The following is a 12,346-nucleotide window of genomic DNA, read 5'->3' as shown; positions in this document are numbered from 1 at the left end:
CCATCATGTATCTTCATTATCTCTCCCCATGAAACTCAACCAGTTTAAAAAATCAAGTAGAATAACATGACAGTAACACATACTTGCCTTGTAGGGTGCAGTGAACTGAAGTGTGGCATGGCTGGTAAGATTTATAGCTCAGCTGCTGATCTGTGCTTTCAGAAAGGACAGCCAACAGGCTGGAATACATGAAGGGAATATTTTTATTTTCTAAAGTCAGAAGGCCATGAACGTATATCATGAATCAGCCATGGATGAGAACCCCTCCTCCCGAATAACCTTAATTTTCAAAAGTGATATCAGAGAAAGAAACATCAAAAGACTTCTTTAGCACAGAATCTCTGACAATCTGGTTTTGTTCTTTTCATGTGAAACACTATAAATAGAGGCTACTCAAAGTGCATTGTCTTGGAGGCTTCCGGCTGCGTTGCTAGGCTAATATGATGATAGGACAAGAAAGCTTAACTTAGACAATATGAATGAATTATCTCTGAAGATTTGGAAAGAAGGTTGCAAAAGGGATGATTTGTTTTTCAGACTGTTAAAGAATTCTGAGTTTCTGAGAATTTGGAGAATAATTTCTGGACAAAAATCCAACCCGCAAAGAGGGGCCCTATGGGAGCACTAGGCAGCACAACCTGCTTCTCAGTGAAGCCTGCAGAAAGCATATGGACGCTGCAGGGAAACTCATTTCAAATAATTAATGAAAAGTTCAAGTTTTCAACTTGTAATATCCAAAAGATCAGAACTACACTTGAGCCATCTGAGATCTATCGTTTCTAATCTTTTCAAATCCTCTGAGAAGGCAGTTCCGCCTCATCCTTGAGAAACAAAAACCCTTTGCAGTAGGGAGGTGTTTCCTTATGTCCATACTGGCAGAGGTTTAAGCCTTCTCTTTGCCAGGTCCCCTATGGAGTGGGAGAACAGCTGGTCTATACTTTTTTTTTTTTGGAGTTTCACTTATAAGCAAGGTACAGCTGTCATGCTTCATCCTGATAATTTCCAGTCTGATTATTATCAGCTTGCTTTACCTTTCCTCAGAGGTTCTTATTTTCTAAATGTATTATCTTTTAAGGGTCATATCTTTTAAAAATGTGAAGTCATAAACTTTAGGGCTCTAAATAGCCCTTAAAGCATCAGATCAGGCTTTCAGTCTATCATCATATTGTTTTTCACCAGGATGATTCATCTCCAAGAATGAGTATGAAGGATAGCTATTTTGTCCTTGTGAGTCTCAGACAGAGGAGAATCTGAGGGCAGGGGGTAGATAGCAAACAACCAGAGAGCCAAGGCAGAGTTGTAAAGATAATTTAGACATAGGACATGCACACAGGAGGAAACCAAGACAGCAAGAAGTCAGAATTGAGGTAAGTTAAATAGGTGTCAGGGAGTATGTAGAAGCTGGAGAATAAGAGAGTGGGGGAGAGACAGGTAAACAGTGAGAGCAGCTAACGACTCCCTTCAGCCATGAGAGCCCCGGCTCCTGTGAAACTTTTTCATATTTTGCCCTTTCTTTATATTTCACTAACCTGCCTCTTCTGCTGGTGAAAATATTTCCTTCTATTAGAAGTCTCATTAATGTGTGAGAAAGATAGATGCAAATCATTGATGATAACAGAATTCATGACGTATGACACCACAGACGAGTTTCTGTGAAAGTACCAAGGAAGAAGTCAGATTAATCTTGGCTGGGGTTTAGGAAAGAATTTGCAGAATGAAGGTCACATCCGAGCTGAGACTTAAAAGATGAGTGGGAGTTCAAAGGATGAGGGAGGGCAAAAGGCAGTCAAGGTTGAGGGGAGAAAGTGTGGAAATGCACAGCTGATGAAGAAGAGGCAGAAGTCAAAGTGATTCTGAGTTGGCTGCAATGGGTGACTTCAGATGGTGAGATGTTAACTGAGTTAGACACACATTAGTGGAGGTAGAATGTAATGACTTGGGTTTGTAATGTTTCGAGTTTGAGGTACTGGTGTGCCATTTGGAAATAAAAGTCTGGAGGATGGGAGGAGATTGTAACATACTCTGTGCGATATTATAGAGTCTTTGACTAGCAAATACTGAAATAATATTTGCTCATTTATATATTCAGCCTTTCCTAAGGTAGCTGTTGAATATCTTCTCTGCGCTGCCCCTGTGGTGTATGCCAAAGACATAGAGAGAACATGCAGAAGCTCAGCCTTCAAAGATCTTGAAGTCTAGTTGGGGAAATCAGCAAATAAGGAAACAATTGTATTTTACAAGAAGGGCTATGATGGAGAAAAGCCCTGGATATTGTGGGAGCATATGGAGATTCAGAGTTTGTTTTTCAGGGAAACTAGATTGAACCTGAGCTGTATATTTAAAGTCAAATTGATATTATCAAGGTAAGAAAAGAGGGGAATAATATTTCTGAGAAAGGAGCAGCATATGTAAATGTAAGGTTGTATGAATAACATGGGAACTATAAGTAGTTTCAAATGGCTGAGTTCTAGAAAGAACATGATGAGAAGTAAGGCTAAATAGGTAGATGGGGGTCAGATCATGAAGTGCCTTGTGTCCTATGCCAAAAGGCTTGGTGTTTATTTTTATCAGAAATGTGGAGCCATTGAAACACTTTAACCAACTAATCTGAATCATTCCATTTTATCTCCTCTATTAGTTCTTCAGTTTTTATATCTCGTTGTGTTATTGTTTTAATGATTAGAGATTACAATACTCTTTCCTAGGTTCTTTATTCCTTCTTTGATACTAGGCTTCCATCTGGGACCATTTTCCTTAAGTAAGAAAAACTTCTTGCAGTATTTCTTATAATGTGTGGTTGCTGGCAAACAATTTTCTCAGCTCTTATATGTCTAAAAAATAGTTATTTCATTTTGATTTAGAAGAATATTTCCACTGGGAACAAGACTCTAGATGGCAGTATTTTTTTCTTGCAGCACTTTAAAAAAAATACATAATGTCCCCTTATTTCTTTACTTCTAAAATCCCAATTGAAATTTATTCGGTAATATTATTGCTACTTTTTTGAGTGTAATATCTTTTTTATGGCTGCTTTTAAGATTTTTGTCTTTATCTTTGGTTTTTAGCAGTTTTACTATGATGGGTCTAAGTATGATTTTCTGTGTATTTATACTGTCTGAGGTTCAGAGGAACTCTTGAATGCATCCTTCTTCAAAGACCTGACAATCTGCGTCTGTAAAGACTACAAACAAGAAAGCCCTATGGGGCGTTTCTACTCTGTCATATAGGGTCACTGTCAGTTGGAATTGACTCGATGGCACCCAAAAACAATAACATATTTTCAAATATTTTTTTCCTTTTTCCTCTCCTTCTGGGATTCCAATTATACATATGTTAGACAGTTGATGATGTCATGAATGTTTCTTAGGCTTTTCTCTCATTTCTCCCCCACCCCCGAATTTCGGTTTGTATATTTTATATTGACTTGTCTTCCAGTTCGCTGATCCTGTCTTCTATTGGTTTGCTCTTAAACCCATCTAATGAGCTTCTAATTTCAAATTTTTATTTTTTTCAATTCTAGAATACCATTTGAATCTATTTTATATAGATTCTAATTATCAGTTGAAATTCCCCATATTTTTATCCATTTTATCCAGCTTTTCTCTCTGTCTTATTTAACATATTTATAATAGTAGTTTTAAAGTCTTAGTTTGCTAATACTAATATCTAGATTACCCTTGAGTCTGCTTCTAATGTCTATATTTTCCTCTTTGTTATTGGTCACATTTTGCTGCTTCTTTGCAAAATTTTTTTTTTTAAATTTATGACAGAAATTGTGTACAAAATATTTACAGACACTAAAATTAATATTTTCTTCCATAGACAGTTCATACTTTCTTTAGTTTCGCAGACAGGGTGAGGGGCTGATCATCTTGATCCAGTTAGGAACTTATCAGTGTCAGTGCTGGGATGCAACTTTAGTGAGAATAAGTCTACTTCTGACTTCAAGTATCTGTTTGTTATAGCCCTCTACATTTAGTGGGATATTGTCTCCTAGGCACTGCAAGACTGCAGGAAACTTTATCCTGCATTTTCAGTCCAGCCTACAGTCTTTTATGTCACCCCAGCATTCAGCAAATATTCACTGGAACTTTTCTAAATTCTGATACATCACAACAACCCATATAGCCATCAAAAGCTCTACTGATATTGCTTTCCCCTAGAAGAATATGTCTACCTATGATAAGCGTGGCATAGTGGTTAAGTGCTACAGCTGCTAACCAAAGGGTCGGCAGTTCGAATCCACCAGGTGCTCCTTGGAAACTCTATGGGGCAATTCTACTCTGTCCTATAGGGTCACTATGAGTCGGAATTGACTTGATGGCACTGGGTTACTGGTTTTATGATAAGCCACTTTTTCAGCAAAACCAAGACATATTAAATCCCCAGAGGGAATATTTGTCAGTATCAGCTCATCTAGAAGGGCTCTACTTTCCCTGGAATTTTAGTTAATGTGATCTTTTTTTTTTTTTTTTTTTGATATATCTGCTTTTTTTCCCTCTATCTGTTGTAATACAAATGCTGAACTACTATTTATTAAATCCTACCCACAAACATAATTCCTATTGAAATGTTTAAAATCAGGAAGTGTCATGACCAGATTTGTTTTTTAGAAAGATTTCTGGAAACTGTGTGGTAGACACATCGTAATGAAGCTAGATTGAAGGCAGCATATTATATGTAATAGTATGAACTTGGTGTTTGCAATTGCCCAGTTGCTTCTGATTCCTAACTTTGGCTTCTTCTAGTTGTGTTTAAGAAGTCTTTCAGTAGCACTAATGGTTAAGTGGTTGGCTACTCACTGAAAGATGTTTACCTGTGTTTACTGACTATGCAAAGGCATTTGACTGCGTGGATCATAACAAATCATGGGTAATACTGTGAAGAATGAGAATTCCAAAACACTTAATTGTGCTCATGAGGAACCTGTAGGTAGATCAAGAGGCAGTCATTCAAACAGAGCAAGGGGATACTGTGTGGTTCAAGTTCAGGAAAGGTGTGTGTCTGGGTTGTATCATTTCACCATACTTATTCAATCTGTATGCTGGGCAAATAATCCAAGAAGCTGAACTATATAAAGAAGAATGTGGCACAAAGATTGGAGGAAGACTCATTAAGAACCTCCATTACGCACATGACATAACCTGGCTTACTGAAAGTGAAGAGGACTTAAAGCACTTAATGAAGAAGATCAAAGACTACAACTTTCAATATAGATTGCACCTCAACATAAAGAAAACAAAAACCCTCACAACTGGAGGGATAAGTAACATCACGATAAATGGAGAAAAGATCAGAGTTGTCAAGGATTTCATTTTACTGGGATCCACAGTCAATGCCCATGGAAACAGCAGTCAAGAAATCAAGTGCATTGCAATGGGCAAATCTGCTGCAAAATACCTCTTAAAAGTGTTAAAAAGTGAAGATGTACCTGGAAGACTAAGTCGTGGCAACGGTATTTTCAATCACCTTATATGCATGCGAAAGCAGGGTAATGAATAAAGAAGAAAGAAGAAGCCTCAGAATTAAGGTGTTGGTGAAGAATGTTGAATATATCATGGACTGCCAAAAGAACGAACAAATCTATCTTGGAAGAAGTACAGCCAGAATGCTCCTTAGAAGCAAGGATGGCAAACTAAGTCTTCCATACTTGGGGCATGTTATTAGGAGTGAACAGTCCCTGGAGAAGGACAGGAAGACCCTCAACAAAAAGGATTGACATGGTGGCTGCAACAATAGGTTGAAGCATAATAACGATTGTGAGAGTGACGCAGGACTGGGCAGTGTTTTGCCCATTGTGCATAGGGTCGCTATGAGTCAGAATCGACTCAAAGGCACCTGAAGACAACAACTAATTGAAAAGTTGGTGGTTTGAATCCACCCAAAGGTGCCTTGGAAGAAAGGCCTGAAAATTTGCTTCTGAAAGATTGCAGCCATTGAAAATCCTATGCAGCATAGCTCTACTCTGACACAGATGGGATCGCTCTGGGTTGGAATCATCTTGACAGCAAATTTTTTTTTTTTTTAATTGTTTATATATAGATAAATTACCTAACCTCTTAATTCTCAGTTTTCTCATCTGTAAAATGGAAGTAATGATACCTGCCTCTTCAAGTTGCGTGGGTTAGTTATAGCACAATAACAAGCACACAGTAAACATTCATTACATTCTAACTATTATTGTTTTGAAGGCAAGGAAATCTTAGAAAGGAAATAACTAATTTGGGAAAGGTTAAGGAGGTAGAATTTTACAGAATTTTGTACCTTGGTTAGAGGTGGAGACATGGATGACTATCACGTTTCTAGCATAGATAGCTATGTCAAAGAAGGGAACTATCATTGAGAAAAAAGATACAAGGGAAGTAGGTAGTTTAGAGTTAGGAAATAAGATCAGATTTTAGGATATGATGAGAAGGAGGTGCCTGTAGGACACCTACTTTGAGAAACCAACATTTTTCCAAGAAACTGGCTATAGTAGGAATGAAAGAGAAAGAGTGGTAACTAAAGAATAGCTAGTGTCAAGATGGGTTATTTTTTAATTAATTGTATTTTTTAGTTCATTTTTTTCCTCTGATTTTAGATGTAATATATGAGCATTGTAGAAAATTGGCTAGTAGGAAGTAAAGAGAACTCTAAATAATATAGGAATACCAGATACAAGGCACATCTACTACCTCTAGGCCTTAGATAGTATCCAAGGAAGAGACTCACTCAGCCTAGGGCTGAGACTTTGTTGGAGAGGGCTTATCTGTGTCTCACTAGATAGCAAAGTTGCAGAGATGAAGCTCCAGTAGAACTTGCTGGAAGTCTGTCCTCCAGGGTGCCAAGGGAAGCTATCCACAGAGAAGTGTTGCACCTTGGAACTCACTGCAAAACTGTTCACAGGGAGGAGTCATGCTGGTGTCCCACTTCTTGCCTTCTGGGGTATTAGGAAAAACCATGCAGGATGTAGTTTCTCACAGGGGGGGCACCCTAACAGGAGAAGCTGCTGGGCTCTGGAGAAGCCACAGCTGCATTGTAGGACTCCGGGGCCGGAGAACCCACTTATGCTTCAGGAACTTGGTACTGGAGAAGCCATGCTATCTATAGGAGCCTAGTGCTGGAGAAGTTGCACTCCAGGAGCCTGGTGAGAAGAGCACACTGGAAAAGGAAAAGAAACCCATTTTCCTCCAATGTCTGTCCAGTGCCTTCTAGTGACCAATCTCAAAAACAAGCTAAAAAAGAAATATTTACAGGACCCCAACCCATTTTCAGAGCCCTGGTGGTCCAGTGGTTAAGAGCTTGGCTGCTAACCAAAAGGTCAGCAGTTTGAATCCACCAACCGTTCCTTGGAAACCCTATGGGGCAGTTCTACCCTGTCCTATCGGGTCACTGTGAGTCAAAATTGACTTAAAGACAATGTTTTTTTAATCCATTATCACAGAGCAGACAATGACGAGTAGATTTGGAGTTGGGAGGCAACAAATTGATGAGTGGCATATATATTTTTTTCTTTTTGTGTGTGTGCTTTTTAAATGAAAGTTTATAATTCAAGTCAGTTTCTCATATAAAAAATTATACTCACATTGTTATGTGACTCTAGTTGCTCTCCCTACAATATGACAGCACACTCCTCCTCTCTACCCTGTATTTCCCATGTCCATTCAACCAGCTTCTGTCCCCTTCTGCCTTCTCATCTCGCCTCCTGGCAAGAGCTGCCCATTTAGTCCCATTTTTTTTTTTTTTTTTTTTTATCTACTTGAGCCAAGAAGCACAATCTTCAGCAGTATCATTTCATGTCTTATAGTCCAGTCTACTCTTTGTCTGAAGAGTTGGCTTCAGAAATGTTTTTAGTTCTGGGCTAACAGAGATTCCAGGGGCCATGTCCTCTGGGGTCCCTCCAGTCTCAGTCAGACCATCAAGTCTGGTCTTTACTAGAATTTGAGTTCTGTACCCCACTTTTCTCCTGTTCCTTCAGGGACTCTGTTGTGTTCCCTGTCAGGGCAGTCATTGGTGGTAGCTGGGAACCATCTAGTTCTTCTGGTCTCAGGCTGATGGAGCCTCTGGTTGATGTGGCCCTTTCTGTCTTTTGGGCTCATATTTTCCTTATGTCTTTGGTGTTCTTTGTTCTCCTTTGCTCCAGGGAGGTTGGGACAAACTGATGCATCTTACATGGCTGCTTGCTAGCTTTTAAGACTCCAAACATCACTCATCAAAGTGGGATGCAGAGCATTTTCTTAATAAGCTTTGTTATCCCAGTTGACCTAGGTGTGCCCTGAAACCATGATTCCCAGTCCCCCAGCCCTGCTACTCTGTCCCTCAAAATGTTTGGTTGTATTCAGGAAACTTCTTAGCTTTTGGTTTAGTCCAGTTGTGCTGACTTCCCGTATTGTGTGTTGTCCTTCCCTTCACCTAAAATAACTCTTGTCTACTAACTAGTGGCACTGGGCACTGGGTTACTATCTAGTTAGTGAATACCCCTGTTTTTCTCTCCCCACCCTCGTAACTATCAAATAATGTTTTCTTCTGTGTTTAAACCTTTACTTGAGTTCTTATAATAGTGGTCTCATACAATATTTGTCCCTTTGTGACTGACTAATTTCACTCAGCATAACACTTTCCAGATTCATCCATGTTTCATAGATTCATTATTGTTCTTTATCATTGCATAGTGTTCAATTGTGTGAATATAGCATAATTTGTTTACCCATTCATCTGTTCATGGACACCTAGATTGTTTCCATCTTTTTGCTTCTGTGAACAGTGCTGCGATGAACATGGGTGTGCATATATCTAATTGTGTGAGGGCTCTGTATTCCAAGGAGTAGGATTGCTGGATCATATAGTAGTTCTATTTCTAGCTTTTTAAGGAAGCTACAAATCGATTTCCAAAGTGGTTGTACCATTTTACATTCCCACCAGCAGTGTGTAAGTGTTCCAGTCTCTCCACAACCTCTCCCACATTTATTATTTTGTGTTTTTGGGGTTAATTCTAGCCTCGTTTGGGTGAGATGGTATCTCATTGTAGTTTTGATTTGCATTTCTCTAATGGCTAACGATCATGAGCATTTCCTCATGTATCTGTTAGCCACCTGAGTGTCTTCTTTGGTAAAGTGCCTGTTCATATCCTTTGCCCATTTTTTAATTGGGTTATTTGTCTTTTCGTTGTTGAGGTTTTGTAGTACGGTTTAGATTTTAGAGATTAGATGCTGATTGGATTTGTTGTAGCCAATTTTTTTTTTTTTATTCCCAGTCTGTATGTCATCTTTTTACTCTTTCGGTGAAATCTTTGGATGAGCCTAAATGTTTGATTTTTAGGAGCTCCCAGTTATCTAATTTCTTTTCTGGTGTTTGTGCATTGTTAGTAATGTTTTGTGTTTTGTTTATGCCAGGTAACAGGGCTCCTAGCATTGTCCCTATTTTTTTTTTCCATGATCTTTATTATTTTAGATTTTATATTTAGGTCTTTGATCCATTTTGAGTTAGTTTTTGTGGATGGTGTGAGGTATGGGTCTTGTTTCATTTTTTTGCAGATGGATATTCAGTTATGACAACACCATTTGTTAAAGAGACTGTCTTTTCCCCAATTAATGGACTTCGGGTTTTTTTCAAATATGAGCTGCTGATGGGTGGATGAACTTATGTCTGGATTCTCAATTCTGTTCCATTGGTCTATGTATCTGTTGTTTTACCAGTACCAGTCTTTTTTGACTATTATGGTGATATACTAGGTTCTAAAATCAGCTAGTGTGAGGCCTCCCACTTTGTTCTTCTTTTTCAGTAATGCTTTACTTATCCAGGGTCTCTTCCCTTTCCATATGAAGTTGATGATTTGTTTCTCCATCTTATTAAAAATGCCATTGGAATTTGGATCAGGATTGCATTGTATCTATAGATCACTTTGGGTAGAATTGACATTTTCACAACACAGAGTCTTCCTATCCATGAGCAAGGTATGTTTTTCCACTTATGTAGGTCTCTTTTTTGTTTCTTCCAGTAGTGTTTTGTAGTTTTCTTTGTATAGGCCTTTTCCATCTCCAGTTAGATTTATTCCTAAGTATTTTATCTTCTTGGGAGCTATTTTAAATGGTATTGATTTGGTGATTTCCTCTTTGATGTTGTCTTTGTTAGTGTAGAGGAATCCCACTGTTTTTTGTATGTTTATTTTGTATCCTGATACATTGCCGAACTCTTCTATTAGTTCCAGTAGTTTTCTTGCAGATTTTTTAGGACTTTCTGTGTATAGGATCGTATCATCTGCAAATAGAGATACTTTTACTACTTCCTTACCAATTTGGATGCCTTTTATTTCTTTTTCCAGCCTAATTGCTCTGGCTAGGGCCTCTAGCACAATGTTGAATAAGAGTGGTGATAAACGGCATCCTTGCCTGTTTCCCGTTCTCAAGGGGAATGTGTTCATACTCTTTCTGTTCAGGATGATGTTGGCTATTGGCTTTGTATAAATATCCTTTATTATGTTGAGGAATTTCCTTTCTATTTCTATGTGAAGACTGGCATATTTTATCCTTTTCTTTTTTCCTGCCTGTAAGTGAAATTTCCTTACTTCTAATGAATTTATATTATTTTTTCACCTTTTAGAATAACATCATCCCTATTAAGCTTTAAGGTGGTAATGGTTTTCTTCCGAGGAAATTGTCATTCATAAAGGGAATAAAGCTTAGAAGACTCAAAGGAATAAAGCTATGAAGTCAAAACTGTACCAAATGCTAGCTATGTGACAGTCAATTAAAGTCCCTGTGCCTTGTTTTCTTTAACTGAAAATAGGCTTTATATTAGTTTCTATCCTCATATGGTTGCTGTGAATATTAAGTGAGATAATACATGTGAAGCACTGAACACAGTGACTGCCACCTAGTAAAAGTTCAACACATTTTATTAATTCATAGTATTTTGTTATTATTCAACTGAGCAGTTCTATTAGATAAAAAAAAAAAAATTTTTTTTTAGATAGGAATTATTATTAGCCCTATTTTCTATATGAAGAATCTGTGGCATGTTGTTGTTAGGTTCCATCAAGTCAGTTCTAACCAACAGCGACCCTATGAACAACAGCAAAACTAAATGCTGCTGGGTCCTGTGCCATTATCAATTATTGCTGTGTTTGAGCCCATCATTGCACCCATTGTATCAGTTCATCTCACTGAGGGTCATCCTCTTTTTCCTGACCCTCTAATGTCCTTCTCCAGGAACTGGTCCCTCCTGATAACATGTCCAAAGTACGTGAGACAAAGTTTTGACATCCTCACTTCTAAGAAGCACTCTGGCATAGAGAGTTTAAATAACTTACCTGGGTCATGTAGCTAATAAGGAAGAGGTGGAGTGTAGCTGTTGCTATGAGTCAGAATCGACTCGACGGCACTGGGTCACTGGATTAGAGTGTAGCTGAGAACTGGAAGACTGACTTTGGTGTCCATGTCATTAATATTTCTAGATGAGCCCTCCCCTGTTCAAATCGTTTTCAAATCACATTTCCAAAGCAGCCTATTCTTGTACTTACTGATAACACCAGCTTTTTACAATAATTGGCCTATTGTTTATCACTTTCATTTTTAGCTATTCATCTCCTTTTCAGGACTATGCTACTAAATTTAAAAATCGGTATTGTAAAAAAGCAGTTTAAAAAAATCACAATTACTAATATATTTCCCATTCTAGCAACGTTACAGAGAATACCTTAGGTCTTTGCACAGCATTTTAAGTGCATTCCTGAGTCTCTGTAATTACAGTACACGAAAGGTTATTTGGCAATTATAAGATGAGAGGCATTTTGCAAGGTTTCCTTTCAACGTTCTAAACCATCACTTTGGAACTTAGGACAGTTTTCAAACAGTTCATAATCCCCAAGTGACTTTTTAGTCTTACCTACTGGGTTTTTAATGTCTTTTTGTCTTCTCTTTCAACTTGAAACATCTTTCACACTCTCCCTTTGGCTTCCAAGCTGTTCCCAATGGGTTCTCAAACAGCTCAAAACCCCTCTTTGATATGCCTCATTCAAAAACCTGAAAACTACTTAGAACTGGCTCTGGGTCAGATTTGCCAATAAAATTTCCCAGAGCTCATTCACATTGTATCTGTAAAATCTTTAAAACTTCCAGTGTAGAGAAAATGCTGCATTAGTGGCTGTTTTTGCTATTGTTGTTAGGTGCTATAAAGTATGTTCCAACTCATAGTGGCCCTGTGTACAACATTGGTGATACGTCCTGAGAATTGTTTGTTGTTGTTTCTTTCTCAGTCAAAGGCAAATGCACTGGACAATTAAAAAGGTTATTTTATTTAGACTGTTAAATAGGGAGAATATTCATTAAAGAAGAACATTTCAAAGAAAAGGAAAGGGGTCTGAACTTTC

At 38.1% G+C, this 12,346-nt stretch overlaps 1 protein-coding gene across 1 annotated transcript in view; it reads left to right on the top strand.

Annotated features, from left to right (window-relative positions):
- The window catches only part of WDR49 (WD repeat domain 49), a 202,486-nt gene that overhangs the window by 164,356 nt on the left and 25,784 nt on the right, over window positions 1-12,346 (top strand). The window lies entirely within an intron of this gene.

The sequence above is a fragment of the Loxodonta africana genome, chromosome 23 (assembly GCF_030014295.1).
Source record: "Loxodonta africana isolate mLoxAfr1 chromosome 23, mLoxAfr1.hap2, whole genome shotgun sequence".
Taxonomy (NCBI): domain Eukaryota; kingdom Metazoa; phylum Chordata; class Mammalia; order Proboscidea; family Elephantidae; genus Loxodonta; species Loxodonta africana.
This window is presented reverse-complemented; position numbering and strand designations above follow the sequence as displayed.